Here is a 26154-nt window from a genome sequence, read left to right as displayed (position 1 = left end):
TGCATCCTCTCCTGTTTGTGTGAAGTAGGGATTGGCAGAGGGGAGTTTGGGCTGTGACGGCCAGTCAGGAGCATTACTACACAATCATAACACACTTTTGAATAGAGGCTGTATAATATTATTCTAATGGAAAAGGAAAAAGACGAGACCACACTCAACCATCATCGTCCCTCTGGACCTCCTACAGTCAAAGAAAAACAGTAGTAGCTAACATTTAAAATGCTACATCTTTAGGCACAATATTCTTTCATCATTAAGACACATCAGAATGAAAAATAACAACAATTAGCTGATTTGGTGACCAAGCTTGTTTCAGTCGTGTGTCAGAATGCACATAGAAACCGGTTACTGTGAACAGCAGAGGGGGCCAGATGCAAAAGCCTTTTTTGGGGGGAATTTGTCATACCATTTATGCGTTTTGAATTAAAAGAAGCATCACAGGCGGCACTTTGTTGTGGTGCTCGGTTCAAAGATTTATCAACCCAGTCAGACGCCTCTGTGAGTGCATAAGACGAGAGGCACAGTAATTGCCTTTTGGTTTGTGACCCTAAATTCTCTGAATTTTAAGTAAAGCAACTTCCAAATACAGGAAATATCATCCAGAAGAACTTTGATGGAGTGAAAAAGTAGAGCGCTGGCCCAGCAGACTAAGATCGTGAACTGCTTCTAACAGACAAATAGTTGATGGCTTGTGAGTTGGATAGAGTAAAGGTTTTACTTAAAGTGTTCATTTTTTGCTGAAGTAAAAATATCGCAAGAGCCGAGGGAACATGAACAATTCCTCACCATCCATTAGCTTTTCTGCTTACCTTAGGGGGTCGAGAGGGGAGGGAGCAAATCCCATCTGATGTTAGGCTTGAGGCAGGGTACACCCCGGATAGGTTGCCCATCAATCATATATCACATATTGAGACAGACAGCCATTCACAGTAACAAGCAACTTAACTACTTCAATTACACTGTATGAAATAAAATTGACTCAAATTAGAGAGCCTGTTTTGAAGTTAAGAAGGACAACGTACAAAATATAATTATTACACCTGTAGTATGGGAGGTTGAGCCTTCAGTTATCATGCCCTCTCGTTTGGAATCATCCACCAGTCAGACAAACTCTGTACTTTTATAAACACACCTAAAACCTTCATATTTGACATACAGTCGCTTGTAGTTAGAGTTGGTTCAGGTATGGACCAGCTCCTAGTTATGCTGCTATAGGCTTACCCCCCAATTTCCACATACTCCGTGCGTGCCGGGGTCCTTCAGCGCCGCGCACTATGCCACATTTCGCTGCCAGTGTAGCCAATGATTGTGTTTCCACAACGGGCGCCGCGGTCTGTCTCTGGAGCGTGCTAGCAGCGTCACTACACTCTGCTACGTTTCAAATACACTGCAGGTCTATTTCTGACGGAGTACGCTGCAGGCACAATGCCAAGCTGGACAGAAAATGACAACCCGGACAGGAAGTCAGACAAGGAAACGCACAGAGCCTCCGGTCAATTTCAAAATAAAACACATTATACACTCACGATCCTATTTTCCATCACTTAATCAACATTACATCAAAACAGGCACCAAGCGAACAACAAAGCATCCTCACAAAGACAAAACAGTATATGTCGCTCTGCATTACTTAAAGTTTAGAGAATAGTTGATATATGTTTATGATTGTTGTACAATAATCAAGTTCTTTCTAATAAACATGTAGAAATATATCAGAGAAGAATCTTTTCTGCAGGTCGGGATTTTCTGCTGTGAGAAACCATCCAGGACACCAGGGAGGCAGAAAAGCCAGTCAGCACTTTTTTAAAAATTGTGTGCGTGTGTGTGTGTGTGTGTGTGTGTGTGTGTGTCTTATTTGTTTGTGCAAGTGTAGTTCATTGCAATATATATATTTCAGTATGCATGGCTTGTATTTGTTTGGAGCGTAATTCATATAGATGCCCATATTTTACTCTCCATTGCCACATGCACATTAGTGGACCCTCACGTAGATGTTACAGATTGCTTTATTCATTCTCTGCACATCAAACAGAAATGACACACGGCCCCTTTGTGCGAAGATGACAAGGAGAGGGAGGAAAGACAAAGGCAGGGAGAGAAAAAGTGTGTGTGTGTGTTGGGGGGGGGGGCAACAAATATGAATGTTGCTTCAAGCCGTGGCCGACTTTAGAAGGAGAGCACATTCCAATGTAAATAACAAAATGGCCGCCTTTCATCAACGCTTATTTCATTCTGAAAAAAAAAAAAAGAAGAGAAGAAAGTGATGAGACATATGTTTAAATCTGCGCTCGCAGCAAGCTTTTTGATGTGGCAGAAAATGTCCCGGGGTTGAATGATAGACAATGTGCATACCACGCTGTGCATCTTCCAATTTGATTCTTTTGCTTGTTTGTTTTATTTTTATCGTTGTTTTTTTTGTTTTTTTACGCCAGAATACCGTTTAAGGACATTTTTCCACACAAACAGGATAATGCGGAAAAGGCATAAATTATGCATGAGATGTTTTACTCATCAGGAGTCACTATAATGCATTGAAGCCAAATTTGGTAAGCAGACTGAATCAAGAAATTCAACAAAGATATCAAATGAACCGCAGACACAGTAATCCACTGTTTGACTGCGAAGCCACAAAACAGACAGGAAATAAACTGCTTCTACAAGTTATGAATCAAGAAACAAAATGTTTGTGAAGACTATATTCAAACAGTGTGCAGGTCATAGTCAGGTCAGAAAGAGAAGCAGAGCCACAGTATTTATGGCTGTGTGTAGAGTTACTGCTTAATTCCACCAGATGCGTGTTCGGTCCGTCACCGCTCCGCCACAGCAGCAGAGCTGATTGGTTTCACTGTCTTTGCGGCGCTGCGTCTCAGCTCCATTCCAGCTCAGTCTGGAGCCCTCTGCAGCAGATATGCAAGGCCTCTATTTTTGCCGGATGCCGAAGTGCGGCGCATCAATTTTACTGCAGAGCAGATCAAGCGGGACAGGAAGTCAGACACGGAAACAACATTAAAACATTTGGCATTTTTTCAGAATAAAAGAGTTGGGAACAATGGCCTTATGTGTGATTGCTGTTGTGTTTGTACGGGTTTTATATGGTTTTAAACCACGTACATTATTTTATCTTGCGCTGTCGTTCATGATTCTTTAATAACCAACTATGTGTGCGCTCTGTTGCACTGGCCTTTTGGTGTTGACTGACGATGGAGCATTGTGCCGTACTGAAACGGAGCTGACATGCAGTGTCCACATATCTGGTGAGAGTGCTGGGTTAGACTGTGCATCCTGCACTCATGTCCTGCTGTAAATCTGAAAGATATAATCCTCACACACATCAAACACATTAAATCCATGAAGGACTGATTGAAAAATCACACCTCAGTTCAGCTGTTTTGTCTGTACTAAGTACTCTGAACTTTTGAATGCCGCCTAATTTGACCAATCAGGATCTCTAATTCACTGTCCCTTTGAGTAGAAACAGGACTTTCTCTCTCTCTCTCCCCTCCACGTCCGGCATTACATTACATCACACATGGTACAGATGTGTCAGCTGAATATGAGGATAACAACGGGGGTCAGCAGCGTCGTCTCTTCAGGGAGAGTCAGGAGGAAATGAGGTCAGTTGAATTGAGTTGGTGAAAGTGACCTGAAAGTGAAACCAAATGTAATGGAAGCCTAATCTTTCCGATAATCATTTTTCTAGTTAGTGTCCACCTCCAAAAGAAAAGAAAAAAGCTATAAAAATGAACAGTTAATGAATTAAAAGACATGTGCCCAGCTCTTATGGCTGCGTATCAGAAATAATTCATCATAAGTGGATATTTCTTCTTGGATTTATTCTATAAAATAAACATTGAGGTATTTCAAGGTAAAACAACACATCGCTGTTAGTGTGCTCCTTGTTTTAATAAAACACTTAAAGGGTAGATAAAGACCCTCTTTTGTAATACTGTCCATGTTTGTAGTTGGAGTATAATTAGTGGTCGTAGAAGCGGTATCGCACATACAAATACACACACATCCACACGAGGTCCATTAGCAGGCTGGCCAGCTGTCAGTGAGTGTGTGTTTTGTCTGCCGCTTTGCAGTTGCAGCCAATCACCCAGCTCGGTTTAATACAATTAAGAAAGACATCAATACTGCTTTGTGATTGGTCGAGAAGATCAGCAAGAGAGCACAAAGAAAGCATTCTATCTATAGAGACGGTAATTAGCACATGCTGGTCATTAGTAAACGAGCAGACCTATAGGTACACGCACACACATACACACACACACACACACACACACACACACACACACACACGCGCACACACACACACACACACGACCATTACACAGTTACATTCATATGGAAACTCAAGGATGAGCAAGCTGCCATCTGAGGTGTTCTGGGGTTTGTATTCAATTCAGCTGATGTCAGAAACACACAAACATTTATAGTACCCCTCTGTGTGTATGTGTTTGTAAGAGTGTGTGTGTTGTACATTTATTAAACTGACTTCTAAACATTGCCCATCTCTTTGAGGGTCCCATGAAGAGGTCCTGCGGTGAGCCTTTAAACGAAGGATCAGAGCAGCACCCACTAAGAAGCCAAACAAATACACAAAAAACACATGCACACAGACACAGACAGGACTCGCACACACATACACGTGCCATAAACCAACCCCTCCCAATAATCCCTCTCACTGCTAATGGTAGCCATTTGCCATTCATTAAGATCAAAATGCTGTTTTGTGCCAGGACAAATTGCAAAGCTATTCCATTCACAGCTTGAGAAAGGCCTGAGACTCGGCTGGATTTCTTTGCCTGTTTGAGTGCCCAAGCAGGGCTAGCTAATGTGGCTAACAGGATCTGAATTGTGCAGCGTGCTAAAGTAGTGGGGAAGGAAAGCTGTAGTGAAGCAAGCACATGTTCTTCTTTTCTGTTATATTAAGTACAGGAATTCAATGATACACTTTCTATCTTTTGTCTTTTATATGTACTTGATTTAATTTATTTTTCATTTTACTTTAGATAAAAGCAGAGCTACTGTAATTGTTCTTTTAACTGCAAATATATTTAATAGTATGAACAAGCGTAACATGCCACAGAGGCGTTTAAAGAGCAATGGAGCGCCCAAAAAAACATTTCTTCTAAATAAGCCTATAAAGTAGAGTAGTAAGGATGAGTTATTGACTAAATTATTCATCTTGTTTATTTCTTTTTATAAATGATCATTACATATGTGCACAGGAAAGATTGTTTGGTTGTAGCTGACACTGTCAGGCTGGCGACCCTCTGTGATAAGTAATACTTTCATTTTTATTGTAAGAAGAAGTCTTGTTTATGTTGAAAGAAGTGTAAGATGGTCAATAATATTGGACCACAGAGTGCATGGAGAACTACCTGGTGGTACATGACTCAAAATCGAAACACCTGAATTTGTTAATGGTAAATGGAATTGAGCTTGCTTTTCCCTTTTCTAGTCTTCTGACTACTCAAAGCACTTTTACACCGCAGGTCACACCGACACATTCACACACTGATTGCAGAGGCTGCTGGGTAAAGAGTCCATAAGAAGTAACTAATCCCCTTAATTTTCATATGCCACTGACAAAGCAGCAGGAGCAACTTGGGGTTAAGTGTCTTGCCCAAAGGACACATCAGGCATGTGGCTGCAGGAGCTGGGGATCAAACCCCCGACCTTCTGGTTGAGAGGCAACTGACTGTACCAACTGAGCCACAGCTGCCTGGTGGTGCTGCTCAACGCAGAGTAGAAAATATACAGTATGCACTATGAACATGGTTATGCAAGATCTGAATATTTGTAACCCATCATAAAAGTGATGGTCACAGATTTATTTAGAGATTGTGTTTTTATGGAGATAATTTGGGAAAGGAACTTTAACAGTTCCGGTTTTTGGTATATCTGGTTTGTGTCAAGTATGATGCTCTGTTTCACCTCGCAGTGTTACCTGGTACCTCACGGTACCTGCAAGGCAATTACATTAGTTTGTCATATTAGTGACAGGTCAAATCTTCTTGTCAGCGGACCTTAGGGGAGTGGAGCTTCTGGAACGCGGCCTTAATCAGGCCACAGTGCATGCAGTAGAAATGTGAGCATTGAGAGAGTGTGATCAGCTCCGGATTGGGCAGTGTCAACAGAACACGACACACACGGATACAGTGGGGTCTTTAGACTATGGATTCCTGTTCACATCATTTTCTAGCCTGTTACTTGTGGACAGTTCCAACAACATAAAAAAATAAATGAAGCAGAAAAACATAAGCAGTTTTGGCGACAGAACCCTTTTGGTTTGCCTCTGCAGGGATTGTAGGCCATGCCTTGCTAACACTGTTTCCTAATAGAAAGCCAACATCTCACTGACGCTACACATTAAGGTAGGACGTGGTGAGAGTAGCCATTGTGTCTCCAGTGGCAGCCCCCCTCCCAGAGTCCCTTCAATGTTTACGTTCTTCGTAGTTTCCCATGTCTTTCTAGTTTTTGACTCCTGTTTGGAAGCAGGAGAAACATCTCATATTCCTTAAACGTACTTGAAATGCTAACTAAGAACTTCTCATTATACTTAACACGTTTATTTGTATCAAACGAAAACAGGATTAGAGGCTGAGACAGCTGTAGGTTTGAGCTTCATGATGACCTTACATTACCAAAGAAAGGTGAAATATTTAAGTGCCCCAACCCACCTGAAACATTTCATGATTATATTTTGTCCAAAACTGGACATTCATTCGCAGGCAAACTGCTTACGAGGTTGTGTACTGTGGCATTCTGCTATAATACCTATTAACAGACACAGAAGATGTGTCAGTTGATTAACAGTTGATTAGAATTCTTAAAGTTCAACATGTCAGTCAATTCATTAGGTTAGATTACTTCAGATATAAGAACTGTTTAAGAACCGTGCTTATATGAAAGAAACTCAGCAGCTTCATTAATGTCTGCAGCTGATTTCCCCTTCACTAATGTTTCTGCATCTTTTTTTTTTCATCCATGTGAGTGTGATCTTTCAACTATATCAAAATGTACCTGCACTCTGAACCTCTGTAAATCAATTGCCTGTGCATATTTGTGTGTGTGTGTGTGTGTGTGTGTGTGTGTGTGTGTGTGTGTGTGTGTGTGTGTGTGTGTGTGTGTGTGTGTGGTGCAGGTGGGTGAGGGGGTGGTAATTAACAATGACATCTCCTGAGCCAGGTCTAATCAGTGCTCTCTTCTCCTCATATGCTATATTTATCTCTCCTCTCCATCCTTCTATCATAGTTATTATCACTTCATCTCTGTCTTTATTTACCCCCTCCTCTCTCTCTCTCTCTCTCTCTCGCTCGCTCTCTCTCCTGGAACCATCCCTTTTATTTCCTTTTCACTTATTCCCTGGAAAGATATGATTAGGAAGATAATAGATCAACAGTGGCTACAGAGGTTTCCACTCACAATAGCTTGTATAGAAATAAAGTTATCCTCTGCTTTTATTCCTGAGAGACAGGGGGGGGGGGGGGGGGTGGATGGGATTGGTGGTTTAATCAGGTTGTTGAAAGCTTTGCTAATTGGAAAATGATGTTAACACTAATTTGACAGTTAAAGGGTATACATCAGACTGTATATGTATTCAGGATAATAAGGATTATTTTTGCAAAAGTGTGAAGATTTCATCATTCCATGTGTCATGGATGGAGAAATGACGGCCCCTAAATGACATCAAAGCAATTTACGAGACTTTAATGTCAGTTGATTACTTCCTGCAGAATTCACAAATTGCCTAAATGCTACTTTTTTCTTCTTCTACAAAACGGACTCTCTTCTCTGCTATCAACTCGTGTTTTCTGCGGCCAAAAAGCATACTTACAGTTTGTTTTCTCTCACTCTTTGAACCTACAAAAATGGATGCACAATATTCAGTCTATAACCTACCTTATGGTGAGACAATATTGATGTCTGACCTAAGGTGGCAGGGTTTTGCACTGACATATACAACCCTATGAAGTACACAGCCCCAGAAGACCTCAGCATTCGACGCAGGTGACTGTTTTTGTTTTTTATGGAACCAGAAGTAAGAATTGAGTTTTTACACCCACCCTGATGTGTTACTTAACCATGACCAAGACAGATGGTTTCATATCAAGCATATAATATAAATGAAGATAGTACACCTTCTAGTTGAACTAAATTGCCACTTCACAAACATCATATGACCTTTTGTATGAAGATAGTTGATTGGTAATGTTAACCCTGTACATAGGCTAATGGTCAGGGCTGCATATTAGGCTCCGCCCCTTTGTGACCTTGCACATGTGGAAAATCAAAAGTTAAATCAAAACGCAATATAAATTGGTTGATGTTCTTTTAAATTGTCTCACAAGTCTTCTTTCATTCTGATGAATTCAACTTTTTCTGTTCAACACGAGCAGTAGCATTAGCATTAGCATTTAAGCAAAATAATTGCGATAAACCCCATCTCTCCTGAGAAAACCCTTGTGTCAAAGAAAGAAAAGTGGTTGTACGTTTCGGATACTCAGAGTTACACGCCTGTCAAAATAAACTAGTAAAGGGTCCATCACTTTGTAGAATTTCTTGGTTGATCCTCTAAGAAATTATTTGATTGTTTCAATTTTCAAAACATCAATAATCAGAAAGTCACAATGATGCCTTTGGTGGTATTTAAGATTTCCATGCTTTCAGTATTCCCCTTCAAGCTATCAGCAAAAGCAATGTAATCGTCCTTGTTGCTGGGTATTACAATATGACCAGTGTAGGGCTAGTTTGTAGATCTGGACCGAAAGCCTCGTTCAAAATCCCAAATATGGATGAACAAAACTCTCTCAACGATCACACATCTCATCTTATCAAATTACATAATTGAGTCATGTCCTTTTGAAGTGTGTCCTTTTCAAGTTAAAGGAGTCTGTAGGATGTCATTTTGTTTGAAAGCCAGTAAAAGTACTGATTGACAGCCACATTTTTAACAAGCCATCAATCAAAGACTCTGCATCCATCGTAGAGGATGAAGGTGATAAAGAATATATATAATATAACAATCACTCTTCAATAAGCACAGAAAGGAAAATCCGTAATTATTTTTGTGAATGAATGGCTGGTGTAATGGCTAACGTGTACAAACATATGGTTATATTATTATTTTTCAGTTCTGTCATTCATTGATTATAACAGCATTTACATACAAGTTAAGCTCTACATAACAATTCTACACTGGATGACGTGTACGTGTCTGTGTGTGTGTGTGTGTGTGTGTGTGTGTGCGCGTGTGTGTGTATGCGTGTGTGTGTGTGTGTGCGTGTGTTTGACCTCTAGTTCTGCTCTCTGGCCAGCAGAAGGCAGGGTTGTAGCATCTTTTGTGTTTAACACCCCCTTCTCTCTTTCTCTTTCACACACACACACACACACACACACACACACACACACACACACACAGACAGACACACACACACACACCCTCCAACCCACGGCCCAAAAATGAGTGTGTGTGTGTGTGTGTGTGTGTGTGTTTGTGCATATGCATGCATGTGTGTGTGTGTCTGGCAGTGATGGGGGAACATGATAACCTTGTCTTCATGCAGGTCTAGGGGGTTGAGCAGAGTGGAGCATGAAGTTTCAGCACTGCCAAATCCTGCTTTTAAACTGGCCTCACAAACACACACACACACACACACACACACACACACACACACACACAGAGAGCACATTAAGGCACACATGCATGCATGCACACACACACACACACACACACACACACACACACACACACACACACACACACACACACACACACACAGTAAGGCCCCAGACACTGAGAAGCATGCAGCCAGGTCCAAATGTGTGTATGGGCATCAGGCCAATGTGTGTGTGTGTGTGTGTGTGTGTGTGTGTGTGTGTGTGTGTAACTTCATTGAAAGCCAAAGAGGGATAGGTATAGGGGTTACAGAGGTAAACAAAGACAGAGAAAAACTTGAAAAGAGGAAGAGGATAGGAGGTTGTTTTGGGGGGGTCTGGGTTTTTGAATTGTTTAAAAAAAAATGCAAAAAACAGGTCAATCGAGGCTAAGCTAAAACGAAAAACAGAAGGAGAGAAAGAGAGAAAGAGAGGGCAGGAGGTGAAGCAAGACACTAAAGTAAGTTGGAGTGTGTTTGAGACAGAGGGAAGAGTGATGACTAACGAGAGAGTCTGTAAAAGAGGAATGAGGAGAAAAGTAAGTGAAAAGAAACAGGCAAAGAGGAAAGGATGTGTGTGTGTGTAAGCCAGAGAGGAATAGTGTGGAAAGACAGAGAGACTGTGTGTGACATGAAAAGGGAGGAGGAGGGAAGGAGAGGAGAGGAGAGGAGAGGGGGATCAAACACCAGAAAGAGGGAGCGAGATCGCACAAGATATGCAGGGAAGAATGTGAAAAAGTGTAAAAAGAGAGGGAACAGGTAATGTGAGATAAAAAAAAGTGTGAGAAACAACATGTGCGTACGTGAAAATTTGTGAAAAAAAAAGGGGGCACACAAGTACAGGAGAGTTTCCCCAAGTGCAAACCTGTCTAACTCAGAGCTGGAGCCAAAGGTGGAGAGGCCTGGAAGTTACATCTCTGGCTTCCAGCAGTCAGCAAAGTCGAAGCAAAGCGATCCTGGACACCGAATAAATCCTGCACACACTTAAATTTCCACTTCCTGCTCACTCCCACTGGCTCAGGTCAGCTAATCCTCAGGACCTCTACCTTCATGTCTGTGTAGATGAGTTTGGAGAGTACACACTGCACTAGAACTTTAGCGTGATGTTGTAACTGGCCGCAGGCCGAGTCGGGCTGGGCTCGGCCAGAGAATCTAACCTCTACTCTAGACCAGGAAACTGTACCTTTAAAAATCAGTTCAGATTAGTTTCTCCTCCGACACTGTTGCTGACAAAGCTGATATTAGCCCCGCCCCTTTTTGATTTTAATTGGTGAGGGAGTAGTGACATTGACAAGCGAGGCGCTGTTCCAACAGTTGAACTGTTTTTAACTTGGAGCGCTGAGAGCACAGTGACAAAAGAAACACTGACGCTGAGGGTGTCTTTTGTGCTCAGGACGTTTAGCACTTAAAATGCTGAACTGCATTTGTTTAATAATGATAATAATAATAATAATTTATACTTTATTAATCCTGCGCTGGGGAAATTCAGTTTTACACTCTGTTTAATGAACATGCTACACAAACATAGGCTGAAATACTCACACATGCACAAACAGGATCCTATGGACATGCACTAATGGAGAGGTCTCAGAGTGAGGGGGGGCTGCCCACAGTGAGCGCTCCAGAGCAGTTTTTGAGGTTCGGTGCCTTGCTCAAGGGCACCTCGGCAGAGCTCACTCAGGAAGTGGACTGGCACCTCTCCAGCTACCAGACCAACTTCTGGACATGGTCCTTGCCAGGACTTGAACCGGCGACCCTCCGATTCCCAACCCAAGTCCCTACAGACTGAGCTGAAGAAAAACGAAATAGGTCTGATTAGTTATGTCATCATCGGCACACACTGTGCACGGGGGAGGGGGGGGGGGGGTGAATGTCTTTAAAACGGCTCTGTTTTGATTTTGAAAACGCGACGTGTTATCCATAGTTAGGCGCGTAGCTGACGTGATTGACAGGTGGGCGTGATGGGTTGGTCAAGAGGCTTAAAACCAGCCTCAGCTTCGGCTGTAAGCCTGTCTTTAGGTTGACTGAAAGTTTGGCTGAGTCAACATTTCCAGCTTCATCCATTAGTATTTACAGTCTTTTGTCCTATCTAATGAAGGCAAAAAGGCCTCTCAATGTATCAGGTGGCTCATCCTTGCTGACTGTATTTCTACTGTGGAACCTTTCAAAGAAACAATCACATCCAGCATGTGTGTTGGACTAGCCAAAGGGGGATAACATTATTCCTTAACTCTCATAATATTGTATTACAGACTCTTTTATTTTGTAAAAAAATCTTCCAGCACAAATTCACAAACTCTCTCTGGAGTCTGAAGTCAAGTGAAGGCTTCTAGAAACCCACTTGATCTAGTTTGAAGACAATGCCCCTTGACTCGAGGAAGTTATTTTATTTTCTCGCTGGGAGTTCTGTACCTCGTCTCGTCTTGAACTAGAAGACATCAGATCTGTGGTGAACTTGGTGAAACAGTCCTTCAAATTATTGTATTTTTTTTTATTAAAAGTGCTGTTTCTCTTTCCCGGTAACTTCCCCGTCTTCAAACCTACGGTTATTTGATCACAACGTGCAGAAGAGCCCGTCCCGCTGCAAATGATCAGACAAGCTTATGAGTAATTGAGTATTCAAAGCACAAAAAAACAGAGTCATAAAACTAGATATGATATTTATTTGATATGGAAATGTTTATACATATGCATCGCGGCTTATTAATTATTCATAATGCCTTGTTTTTTTTTCCGATTGTCTGTGATATACATTATGTATTCTCTTCTTCCGACAGACGCATCTTTGAAACGGGGAGAAGAAAGAGGTAAAAAGAAAAAAGGAAGGATCAGTTGGTGTCTCTCACTTTGACTACAAAAGAGTGAAAGAGGAAAAACTTCATTATATGGGCGAGTGACAGGAAATGTGGAACACGACGACAGAGACACACAGAATGAGGACTTTTTTTTTTCTTCTTCTCCCACCTCTGTTTCATGTCTGTCGCTGAAAAACAAAGAAGGCATCTCTGTGGACCGTACTATCCATATCACACACACACACACACACACACACACACACACACACACACACACACACACACACACACACACACACGCACACACACACACACCCACAACACACCCACACACACACACACACCCACAACACACACACTGACCCCATATCTCACAAACAATGCCACCAACCATCAACTGTCATCTTTATTCAGTGTCTTACTCGCTCCATAATCACCAGCACAGACGGTGCACAGCCACCGTGCAGCTACAGGAAGTTAATGCATGGATTACTGTTGTCATTGTTTTATATTCTAAAATAACACTTTGGTGCACAACGACTGCTTTTACTTTTAAGTACTAAGATGATAATGCATATAGCCTTTTACCTAACACTTCAAAAGCAGGATTTTTTAATGAGTATTTTAAGATTGTTGTATTTCTTTGTTCCCTTTGAGAATTTGTATTATCCATCCAGGGGTGGGCGTGTCCAGACTTTTTTTGACTGGGGTGGCCCGACTGGCTTAAAACTTAAGCTCAAGGACGTAAGACATTCAGTATATGTCTGCACACACAAATGAATAACCCTTTTTTAATCCCCTCTATTCATATCAATTGAAACGTCTACCTTTTAATTCTTATTATGCAGATGTTATTTTCTTGGGTATGTTATGTTAATAGGAGTCGCACGTCCAAAGTTACAATTAAAACTACTACATTGGAATACAAAGAAAGCTCCTGGCAGACTGTTCCCTAAACAAACCCCCTAAATACTTCGGGGTGGCACCAGGGGGGGTCCATCAGATTGAATCAGAAGTGGGGCCCATGCCACACATTGCCACCCCTCTGGACATTCTCCTGGATCCATCATTGGGATCAATAATAAATAATACAAATTATTATTAAAAAGATTAAAAGTTTATTTTCTTCATTTCCTCTGCCTTTCTGGTCAAATAAATCTTTACATTATTTGATGTGCAGTGTTTGTTTATTTTGTGAAGAAGAATCCCTCCACTGTTTCTGAGATTTCTCCGTCGTTTATCCTATCCAAGAGTTTTCGTGGTAAGTTTCCCTTTATGAAATGTTCTCACTATTGGTGTGCTCTGTATTATTGTGATATTGTAAGCCCTCTAGTCTAAGGCCACTGAATACTGGAAATGAAATTACTTCATTTCATAGTCAGAAAAGGTTTACTACATACGTCAACAACATAGACAGACACAGTAACCCATGAACTATTTGTCCGCTTACAAACTCTGGACAACATCTGCCTCTTTATACCTTCTTTTTCCAGGGGCGTGTCCACACTTTTAAGACTGGGGTGGCCCGACCGGAGCACTGACTTTAGACTGTGTTTCCTTTCATGACATGTTCACACTGTTGGTGTGCTCTATATAATTTAAAGATTGTAAGCCCTATAAGGCCAAGTAATCAGTGTTTTATCTACCCGGTTACAAACTCTGGGAGTCATCTGCCTCTTTATACCTTTTTGTTTTTTACTTAAAAATGTTCACTTCCAAAGTAAAAAAATAAAGTTTTAGTATCATCTCAGACAGATGTTTAATCATCTTATCATGTGTTTTTTGACATCATAAACATCAGCCTGTGATCACTTGTGCAGTGCTGATGGCTGTAATTTAATGCAAAGATACAACTCAATGTTTAGCAGCATCTGAGGTCCTTCATTGTGTTGATAAATTAGCAGCATCATTCATCCTTCAGTTTAGATAACAGAATAAATAGTGCTCGAACCGCCTGCTGTCCAAATGACTCCTGGAATATGTTTGGTTCGACCTGCTGGATGTTCTGGAGTCCAGGTTTAGATCACAGAGGGATCAAGCAAATTATTGATCTTGCACTCAATTCTTGAAAAGTACTGTTGGGGCTGTATTATTTATTATGATGTATTTATTGTTATGTATATAGATTGTTCATTTTGTCTTCATTTTTATGTGTGGCCTCCAAAAAAATGGTAGAGGGTAGTGTTCAGGTTAATGCACATCGGGTATCTGGGGGGAAGGTGGCTCACAGCTCATACCCTCATTGACTGCAGGCTGAATGACTGTTTATGATTAGCATCAGCATTTATACAACATCAAATCAGGACATGAAAGCAGAAGAGTTTTGTTTTACATTTCAGGCATATTTCAAATAAACCACAGCAACTTTCAACATCAACTCCCTTTGGATTTATTTTATGGGAGGACGTTTGCATGTGGTGAAACTTAAGGATGTTGGAGGACAGCTTACAGGACAAACCTGATATTTCAGTTTTTGCCTCTTCCAGTACTGTTCTCTGTAGCAATTTGTAGTTTGTATTTGATCTTCCAACATTTCTTCTGTTTAAACGCTATCTAAATACACATTTTTACAGATTTGACAATAAAATCTCCATGTCCAGAATGTATCTCTGTGATTCATTAATCTGGTTATCCATCTATGTTCATTGTTCCTGTTGTTTTTAACTTTGTGATGATAAAGCATGTTATTGTGATCATTTGCACGCAGCAGCTACTGCAGCAGCATCATCTGTGCTCTTAGCTGCTTTTAATAATTCAGCAACTGCATTAATCTGTTTGTCTGGTAAACAAGGATCAATAACATTCAGTCAGTTTCCTCACATGCCCCGCACTGTCCCTGCTATAGTAATGCAGATTGTCAGTTAAGGCAGTGATGTTCATAATGTATATGGCTGTGGTTTACTGGCTGAGGTCAGTGTGGGGTTATGTGTGTGTGTCTGTGTGTGTGTGTGTGTGTGTGTGTGGGGGGGGGGGGGGGGGGGGTGTTTTGAATGTCCACTGTCTTTTCTCTGTGTTTTTCCCCAACATTTTTGATGGTAGGCTGCCATGCTGGTGTTATCAGGTCCCATTGGGAAATGTTTCCAACATCAGTCACAGGGTGTGTGTGTGTGTGTGTGTGTGTGTGTGTGTGTGTGTGTGTGTGTGTTTATGTGTACGTGTATGTGCTAGGCTGTGAATTTGAGTATTTCTGTTTTTGTATGCGGAAACGTGTGTGTGTGTGCGTGTGTGTGTTCATGTATGTGTGTGTCTGTTTTTATGTGGTGTACCAACAGCACAGTAATCTGTAGGCGGGTCATCATTCTTAATGCAGCCTGTGTCATCAGTTCCCGTGACAACAGGGGGAATGATGTGGCCGATACATATGAAACAGGGTGCCATGCATAAACATGGAGGCTGCAGGAGGAGGAGGGCGAGGGCAGCACGGGGGCGAGGTTATATGGGGGATATGTGTGTGTGTGTGTGTGTGTGTGTGTGTGTGTGTGTGTGTGTGTGTGTGTGTGGTGTGTGTGTGTGTGTGGTGTGTGTTTGTGCATGTGTGAATGTGAGAGAGAGTACAACCCTATACCTGGACCTCTTTCTATTCCTGCTTATTATTCATGAGCCCACCCCTCGGCGTGCTGTCACTAGCCCCTCCCCCTGACGTGTGAATGTATATATGTGTGTGTGTGTGTGTTTATGTGTGAGATTGATGGTGACAGCATCAAGGGATGGTAGATCCAGGATTAAGATCAAACACAGCTCAACGTCCCACCCTGTCAGGTTTACTGGACATTTGGCCACATGTGGACACACAAAAACAAACACATCCTCGTTGTTTGACATTCACAGTGTTTGCCGATAGAGACATGAGCTAATCAGGAGCTTTTTCAGACTCACTCCCCCCCCCCCCACACACACACACACACCTGAATTATCCTATTCAGTATGTGTGAAAACACAAGAATGATCCATTTACTTCCCTTTTCTATATTTACTAATCATATCTACCTCAACTGCTATCAGTAAACATTGAAATAATGAATATTCCTGTATTCTTTGAAACTTTAAAAACAAACTTATCAGAGTGTCATCATTAATATCTGCCAGGCTTATCCTTTGGAGGACTTGGTCACAAAGAAATAAGCCTGAATAAGTGACAATTTAAAGTTCTAACAAACGGAAATGTGCCACATTGAAATACAAAGAAAGCTACTAGCATACAATACAAGAAAATAATGTGTTTAAGCATAAATCAAGCTCTCATAAATTGCCAATCATAGTCAAGTAAGATTTTGGCTTTGCATCTGTGGTGGCCAAGATTTTTCAGATTTTAAGGGGGGCCTAGGCCACCCAATTGTGCATGACCCTGCCCACGCCACCCAGTTCCCCCCTTTCATTTGGCCGCTCCGCCCCTGGGGGGCAGAGTCCGCAATTTGAGAAATACTGCTCTACTCTGTCTTAATATTTTGTTTAAGTGTGTGTGTGTGTGCAGTCTGTGTTTGTAACAATGTGTGCTCAATATTTACAGGTAGGATGTAGTGGGGGGGGGGGGGGGGGGGGGGGGGGGGGCACTGGGTCTTTATTTGTTCAGGGTGAGCAAACACGTGTGCGCACACACACACAAACACACACACACACACACACAGAGTAGAGGCGGTGAAGGCAGCTATGGCCTCCTCTCTCCATACACAGCATTCCAAAGGGAGATGTTTTCAATTCATTCATTATAGAGGGGTCGCACCAGGTCAAGTTCAATGCCAGGAAAAAAAGAGAGGCTACACTGAGGGGAGCGCCACCCACACACACACACATGCACACGCACACACACACACACATACAGCCATACACACAGTCCCATGCAGTAAGCACATCACAGGCAGATTTATTGCCATCGCAGCTTGGGATTTTGGGTAAATGTACCATAATTAGCCTCATTGTGTTGTTTGCATTTTAGCAGGAGATACGATAAAGGAATGGGAGGAGAGATGGCAGAAATAAAAGGATGGAGGCAAATGGATGAAGGGATTGGTGAGGTCGAGGTGGGGAGTTTGGTTTGGTGGCGAGAGGACAGTTGCTGGACAGTAAACATGTCGGGGGCAGCTGGGTGTAATGATGTTATTAGTATGCATCAGAGCGCCTCCCTGTCTTACACACACATGCACACACACACACACGCACCTTATTTCCCCATTGATATTCTTTTCTTCTAGTCACGCTCTGACAGATGTGGATTTTATCTGAGAAAAAAAAAACAGAAATTAGGACGTCTGTTTATGTGTGGAGCAGAATTTAGACAAATTGCACATCACCTAATGGTTTGTGACTGTTGTGTCTCAAATCAAGGAGCTAGAGAAGGTAATCCAACCTGCTGTTAAAAACCTGTGAGAGAGCAGAAGAAGTTAATACAAGTGAGTTAATCATCAACAAACTCTCACAACTTTGTCTACATCACTGACAGTTTGAATAAAACCCCATTTTTGAAGCTTCAATTTTACACATCAAAGTCCTTTCACAAGTGACGGAGCCTATCACCGCACATGTGAAAAAGAAGTATGAAGTTGTTTGTGTCTAGTATGAGCTGAGTGATGTTCGATGAATGTCCCTTAAACCTGGCCAGCACTGAAATATTTTTAAAGTCTTACAGATGTTGAAAATGTGAAACCACAAATAATGATAGATTAAACATGTTGTTCTTATAATGTGTGGAAGGAACATTTTGATTAAAACAGCACACAGCACACACTAATCGATTCCATTGACAACTCTTAAAACTGGGAATATCACAAAATCCCCTGCAGTCGAAGGCCCCTTTAGAGTGAACAAACATGGCGAATGATGTGCAGGAAGGATTGGTGATTATTCTGGGACTCCTTTTTACTGAAAATTCACAAATAAAGAAGTAAAACTATGGATGAAGTTGTGAAGACATGGGCTGAACATGTTGCAGCATGAGCTGGAGGTGAGTAAATATGAATTTGTTGTGGCTGTTTCTGCCTTCAGTCAGCTTGCTTTCCGATTGGCTATTTTTTGACAATGTGACAATCCACAGAGTGCGTCTTCAGCTTCCCTCAGTGTTCCCCTCACACAATAGGATATCAGATCATCAATATTAAACATGTTATAATATTTATGATTTGAAATAGGTACGTCCATGACATTCTTCCGAGGAGATCGGATCACTCTCATCATGCCTCATACCATAGGAAAAATTGACAAAATTTTATTCAATAAACAATCAAAGAATCAGGACTTTGCATACATTTGTTGGAAGTGGGGTTGCCTTTAGAATAAAAGTTGGTTAGTTGGAACAGTGGGCCACACTTTTCAGTCTCAGTGACACGTGCCAAGTCCTATGGTTAACTGACAGTATGGAGAATTGTGTTGATTGAAACATTATCAGACAAGAGTCTAACTATGTGAGAAGGAAAGTCCTGTGAGACTAAGCACAACCTCCTGATTAGAAAATCACGCCCATGTGAAAGTGTAAAGAACTGCAGTTCCTTGACTGTCCACTTGAGGCTGGTCACAAAAGCTAAGGAATGCCAGTCAGAGCCCATTTTTGAATGTACATTTTAACAGCAGAGACAAACATCTTTACAGCCTGATAGCAAAAACTGATTTGGTAACAATAGCTCATTTCTTTATTGGTACACAGGGTACAGTGGATACATTTCTAATATCTCATCTGTTACTTTATTAAACCTTAGAATTAGTCCAAAATGTGCGTGGCTGATTTGATTGACGGGTGAACATGTAGAGGTTTACCAGGAGGCTTTAGGCCCGCCTCAGCTCCATCTCTTCACCTGTTTCCTGATTTATCAATCAAAGTCAGCATTTTCAGTATTGTGACAGCCATCATTGAGCTTCATAGCACCTCTTCAGAAACCAATAGATGACGTCACTGAGACTACGTCCATGCTTTAAGCATCCCATGTGCATTTACAAGACGCTTTAAAGGAGTTAAAAGACTAACAATGAAACCTAAACATTTGAAATTTGCTGCTGAATCTTACACATCAATACACTCACTCTGAAAGGCCAAGGTCAAGGAAAAAAAAGGCACACTAAAGCTGCATGGCTGAATGTTACAATTCCATTGTCTTGGGGCAGCTGATTGTCATCTGGTCAAGCACCACAACCACACATGGTCAGTTTGAGCGGCCAGTCAGTGGTCAACAGAATGGCTAGCTAGCGGACTTGGCAGCAGCAGTCGCTTTGACAAACCCTTTTTGGTTTTCAGACCTCATTATGGTGACAAAGTGAACCACAAATTCATGGGGAAGCTTTTGGACCAGAAAAAAAATAGAAAAAAAAGAGATTTCTGTTCTTTTCACAGCTGTTGTGAATCTCTTGACCACAGCTGCTTTAAAACACTGACTACAGCATGCTATTAGGACTCTTTGTTGTGGACTCCTTTTCTGGAAATCAAACATGCAAGGCAGGTTTCCATTAAACAGGATTCATAAATAAAGGGCAAATACAATTTTTAAGCTTTCAAAAGCACGCTGACAGTATCCTGGAAGGGATTCGTGCATGAGTCGGCTGCTAAAGAGTGAGTCAAAATGTGCTTTACTCAGCTTCTGTCTGCTTTTTCCAGATAGTTAATGTTCCGTTTCCAGGCTCGCTGCTGCACCATCTTCATCAGAGAAAGAAAAAAACAGGAGTAATTAAAATGTCTTAACTTGTAGCTTAATTATGAGCCAGCTACTGAATCTCTTTGTCAGTTCTACTCTTTTCTCCTGGTTCTCCCCTTTTTGCATAAAACAATAAACCCTGTGTTAAAAAAATGTAATTTTCTCTTTGTTAAGATTAGATTCAGCCTTTTTTTCTTCTTGTCTAAGTTGAAACGTTGAATCAAATCAAAGAACAACACGCTTCTCCTTTCTTACCCCCCCCCCCCCCTCTTTTACTTCCAATCAGCCTCCCCTCCTTTAGATTCCTCTACACTGTAGCCATGGAAATGGGACTTTGGGGATGAAAGGAAACCATAATTTTGTGGCGGGATTAATTTGGAGACATGAGCGATGCCAAATGAAATCCCTGTCAAAACCTCTGCTGATTCTTTTCATCGCCTGCAGATCCCTGAGAAATCTGTTCCCCATGGCGTTTATGATTTGACAGTCCAGTAGTTTTGGACTTAGTTCCCCCCTGATACCTCTGACATGTTGACATTAAGTGGTTTCCGAGACAGGCAGCACCCATATTTCAATCACCATTAACCAGAGGATATTTGGCGTTAGTTTGGACGGGGGAAAAAAAGAAGTGGTGACAAACAGACATTCGCAGATACAACAGCAGGCAAACAACTGTAATTACATTAGAGGGTGAGCAGCCACCGCAGCCATTTCCTGCGAGTGCGGGAAGGTAAATATAGTCCACATCTGACCCTAAGATCTATCAAAGAACACAGGACTGATTGTTTACAGGTGTCCTTGTCGAGTGTCCTTTCCTGCACATCAGTTCTGTCAGCTGGAAGAACTTTCTACTTTCTCACCACTTTTGACTTTGACATGAGCTAAAGATAGCAGATATCTCTTCAAAAATGGGAATATCGCCATCAAAAATGTCAACTATACTCTTGCACTGATCAGCTATGACATTATGAACACCTATGAGATCTAGTTCTAATATAAATGTTACCCTAACAAAGCTTCTACTGCTGCAAGATTTTTAACAGCTAGAAGTAAGCGGGAGCAAATCACCCCTACTCGCCTCCCTCCACTGGCTGCCTGTTGATCTTAGAATTGATTTAATAGTTTTATCACTTGTTTTTAAGTCGCTCCATGGATTGGCTAATTCCTGTTTTTCAGACCTTTCAATCCCTTATACCCCTCCAGTCCTCTGAGCAGTCTCTCCTGGTCTTCACTTAGGCTCAGTGGAAATCCAGTGGTGACCTGCATTTTCAGTTGCAGGCGCCCGTTTTTGGAACCACCTGCCTCCCCCACAACAGACGTTCAAATACATACTTCTAAAGCACAGCTCAGAACATACCTTTGTTTCTTTGGCCTTTGAAAGTAGCTGCAGTATTTTATAATATGTGATTTCAAATTAAAGCAACAAGATTTAGGCTTTTATTTAGGTGTGCTTTGCCACCCACCGAAGGTTCCTGAGTGGAACTGGACTGTGGTAAGACACACGGTGCTGTTACCCCTCCAGGTAAAATGCATTTGTGGACAAACAGATGGTGCAAAAACATTGTGAGAAGCCAATAATAAAACATGTCAACTGACAAGGTACATTAATATTATCGGATTTAGCATAATATGACCCTTTTTTTTTACTAGATGTTTCCTTCATAAAAATCTTACAAATAAGAACTACATAAACCATTTGTATATGGCACCTTTACCAACAGATTAGACCTAGTTTGTCTGATATAACAGGTGCAAAAATCAGAAAACATATTTTGGTGCCAGGCCTTTTATAGCCTTAGAATTTAGCAGACGAATTTGTAATTATTTCAAATCTAGTATTGACCAAGAGTGGATATGATCATGCCTGGTTGTTTCAATAATAAATCAGCAAAAGCATCTTTGGACCAACTAGAGATGCTGGAGGTGGAGGTGCTGCGGCTGACACTCGAGTAAATACATGTCAAAAGTCAAGCAGTCCATGATATTGCAAACAGATGAAAAAGTGCAGTTTTTCCAACTGAGCAATTTCACTTCCACCTCCCTCTTCATCTCTACCCAAGTCCCCGACGCCCACAAATCACACCTTGCATGAACATGTCCACCTTCTTTTTTTGTGTACCAGAGAGAATAAGCATGATTCTTCCTGCTCACTCCATTCAAATTCAACCTGCAAACTCACTGACACACACATATGCACCCCCACACATGAAAACACACACACACACACACACACACACACACACACACACACAAAAGAAACCCAAACACAGCATCCCACATCAACTGGGACTTTATGAATCTCATATCTTCCGGATATACCTGCATACTACATGGCTTACTGCCTATCCACCTGAAATCCAACCAAACAAAGAAATATATTCCCTCAGTAGAAGCCTCTCTTTCTGGAGGCTTTGAAACCACCAGCTGAGCTTCATTTAAGCAAACTTCCAATTTTAGAGCTTGCATTCAATTTGAGACCAGGAGGAAACGGATCCAACAACCAGGCAGGGAAGTCATCACTATTAGGACTTGATGTGGTGGTTTATGTTGCGAGTCTTTTTTTTTGTATATCTCCTGGGTCTCTGCTGTCTTGTCCAGCTGTGCTTTGCAACCAGAAGACAGAGCTTCAGTGAGGTGAGAGTTTCTGCTGCACAGGGAAAAGTTAGATGCATAAAACTTCCTTCGAGTTTGGGGAATTGGGAACGTGAAGAATGAAGGGTGAGGGGTGTGGAAGATACGGAGAGGGAGGTCAGTCCACAGCATGCTAACTCCTGCAATGTCTGGCAAGTTGGAGGCTTTCTGTGAGATCAGAGCTGTATTTTTTTTTTCTTTCTGTAATGCCTTCGCCTTCATCATAGCTAAACTGACACCCAGCTCTCCTTTACACACCCTCCCTCTAAACACAGATTAAAGATTTGCCTGTCAAGGGTGCACAGTCGCCACCAGACAAGCCAACATCTTCCCTCTGATTTAACTTTCATACCTTTTTACAAACAGGCTTGCCATACATTATTGATGACGTGTAAGGTCAGGACAAGATCACAAACAAAAAAAACAGCCACTGGCCACATACTTGTGTCACTCGTCCCATCAAAACATTCTACATTACATACATACAGCCCATGGTCCATGTCTTCCAACGCAAGACCAGAGTTTCAACTGGACTTTTTTTGTTCTGCAAACACGCGCTGTCCGTTGAGTTGGTAAGGTGAAGGGGGCTGTCCCTTTGAAATGGTAAGTGGAGTCTTCCGACACTGAGGGACTGTCATTGAAGTCTTTGTTTGCCCATCGGTGGCTCAGAGGCGTTTGTGAACTTGAGGGTCGGAGCAGAATAGAAATGACCATGTAACCTACTTCGAGGTCACCTAATGAAGGAAAATGTATTCATATATTTTCCTGGTTGTATTAGTTCGTGCAATATGCCTTGCTTTGAATCCCAAGGTTGCAGGTTCATTTTTGAAGTGGTTTTCAATCATCCCTCGGCATTGATGTTTCTTTTGTGCTCGGAATCTGGGCTTCACAGGGCTACAGGTCCTGTTCATCCTCAGAATGTCTACATACCGGCTATAGCCCATGAGATTATTTTAATTGTTCTCTATGTCACAGGTGAGGGAGTTTCAAGGAATTTAAATACCCACACATACAGCAGAGCATGTCATGTCCCGCAAACTCCATCAAGTGACTATTTAGGACAGGATGCATCTGTGCGAGTCTCTCTTTTTCTGTCCAGCCGTCCATCCCTCGGGCTGCTGCTGTTCGTCCAGACCTGCTGCGGCACAGTAGCCTCAAGCAATTTTCCCCCCTCCATCATCACCTGTATTAAACACTCTCACACACCCTATCCCCGCTGACATGCCTCCCCCTGCTACCTCGCCACATCCCGGACCTATTTTCCACATTTTCGAGGCTCTTCCTAGCTGGACCCCCTGGTCAGATTCACAGCAGGGACCCCTCCAGCCCATCAGAGAAGTAATTCACACTCTGCCTCATTTGAGTTATTTACTCTATTACCACCCTGGCTGGCCTGTTCCTCGTAGCTACCCACTGAGACCTGGAGCTCAGTCTGGATACCCAGGCTTCCAGCAAGACTGGCAATGCCCCTCGAACAGCCCCCCCCCCCCCCCCCCCCTCTGTTGCCTATGAAGGGTGCTGCCACCTCAATCTGCAGCTGGCACAGTATGGAGGGGGGTTTAGACCTGAGATGGGTGTGGAGATTGCTCAACCAGCTTGGAGTAGAGAGGTGTGGATGATGTGTGTTCATGTACATGCATGTGAGTGTGTCAAGCAAGTCCTCTCCCCATTGGTAGTCCTGTGTAAGTCATTATCACACCCGAAGCCTGTTCTGCTCTCAGATGACTTGATAGATTTACATGACTCTATCTGGGGACCTGTGAAAAAGACAGGGTCCAGTGGAGAGATGAGAGAGAAGACAGCACCATCATCCTCTCCAAAATATGAAGAGGGACGGCACAGTCACACCTTAATAAAAAATGCCCCTTTTTTTTTCGCAGGGGGTTGATGGCGCTCCTCATACTTCACACAATAGGCGCAAGTCTCCATCTCCCCCATTGTAGAATTGAAATAGCCCTTCTCATCAAAGAAGCCCTCAAGCTCGTCTGCCAGGGTAAGAAATGAGTGATTTCGCCAATCTTCTTCATCTCATTTCAATCTCAAATCATGTCACTTTCTTTCACATATTACTATTCAGTATTATTCTGGCTTTCATGGATTTACCTGACTGTATTACATTGTCTTCTGTGTCTGACAGGGTCCTCGAGAAAGGCACATAGCCAATTGGTGTGACTATTTGTGGTGCTATTACAGTTCCGTTGCAGATAGCAGGGGAGCTCTGCAGCCGCTGTTTGCAGGCACAGTCAGCTTTTCACATTTCTGGGACAAAATGTAATTTGCAGTCTTCGAGTTTAGGCACCTTTGACTGTCGTCCTGCAGAAAAACATTTCCAACCCATGCTAGATTTAACAATTAGGGACTTTAATATGATGCTGATCATAAAACACGTAAACTCCACAGTAAGTGTGTGAAGATTAAAGGAGATGATCTGCAGAATACATTATTTTTTCCCACCTTATTTCCTCATGAATAGTTGAAATTTAATAGATCTGGCCAATTGTCATATCTCTGTCGGAGAGAGTCATAGAACAAACTGATAAGACTGTGCTGATGTGCAATATCAGATTGGCCCTGATCAGACTTATCTTGGGGAAACTGTCATAATTTCTCAAATTTGACATGACTTGCATGACTGGGGAACAAGTCTCAACTGCTGTAAAAGCAAGAAGAGATGTGTGCCTGCAGAGGAACACGGTACAGTTAGAGCATTTATTTGGGGGTCTTACACTTGTCATACTTATACATTAAGGCCGGGCGGCACCCTCTGGAGTGGAAAAATTTAGCAAATGCAGAAATGCATAAAACTGTAGGAATTTAACTGTACTTCCTGAAGTGTCCACCTGAAGTGTCCATTTGGGAACAGTATTTAATTTCTCTATTGGTACAAAATGCATTCAGGGTTATATACTGGCTCTACTGTAGTGCTTATACTTTTTATTAGGGCCCAAGTATCTTGTGTTTTATTTTAAAGGTTACTTAATTTTAGAAATATAGTGTACGTTTTTTGGATGCTTTATTTTACATGACAAAATTAATTTAAAAAACATCTCTATAAGGAATTCGTTAACTAATGCTTCGAATGATAATAAGTGAAATGTTTAAGCATCTTTTTCTGATGTCTAACCTGACTTTATATAATTATTTTTTCAATTTTAATTAAAGTCTTGCATGTGAAATACTGACCATGCATCCATGTTTGATATTTATATTTTGCCAACAACAATGAATTATTTTCGCAATGATAATGTCAGAGATACCAATATTATATCTTATGATTATTGTAACTTGTAATTTAGCATGGGAAATCGTATGCCTTCACATTCATATCAGAGCGTCTTATCACATCATAGAATAATGTGTATGGACCGACAGCGTTGATCTATAAATGTTTTTTTTCAGCCAGTTTAATGTTATTCCATGTGGGATCAGCAAAGCACTTTTGTTAGGGTA

General features: G+C 41.7%; 2 long non-coding RNA genes across 4 annotated transcripts in view; one reads left to right on the top strand and one right to left on the bottom strand.

The window, feature by feature from the left end:
• LOC132975915 (uncharacterized) overlaps window positions 1–12801 on the top strand; it is a 151908-nt gene extending 139107 nt beyond the window's left edge. For all 3 annotated transcript variants that reach the window (XR_009673336.1, XR_009673335.1, XR_009673334.1), the window contains one exon: window positions 12443–12801. This is a non-coding gene — a long non-coding RNA (uncharacterized LOC132975915). The remainder of the gene's footprint in view (window positions 1–12442) is intronic.
• LOC132975916 (uncharacterized) overlaps window positions 1–26154 on the bottom strand; it is a 255862-nt gene that overhangs the window by 10607 nt on the left and 219101 nt on the right. The gene's annotated exons all lie outside the window — the stretch shown is intronic.

Source organism: Labrus mixtus, chromosome 6 (assembly GCF_963584025.1).
Source record: "Labrus mixtus chromosome 6, fLabMix1.1, whole genome shotgun sequence".
Classification (NCBI taxonomy): domain Eukaryota; kingdom Metazoa; phylum Chordata; class Actinopteri; order Labriformes; family Labridae; genus Labrus; species Labrus mixtus.
This window is presented reverse-complemented; position numbering and strand designations above follow the sequence as displayed.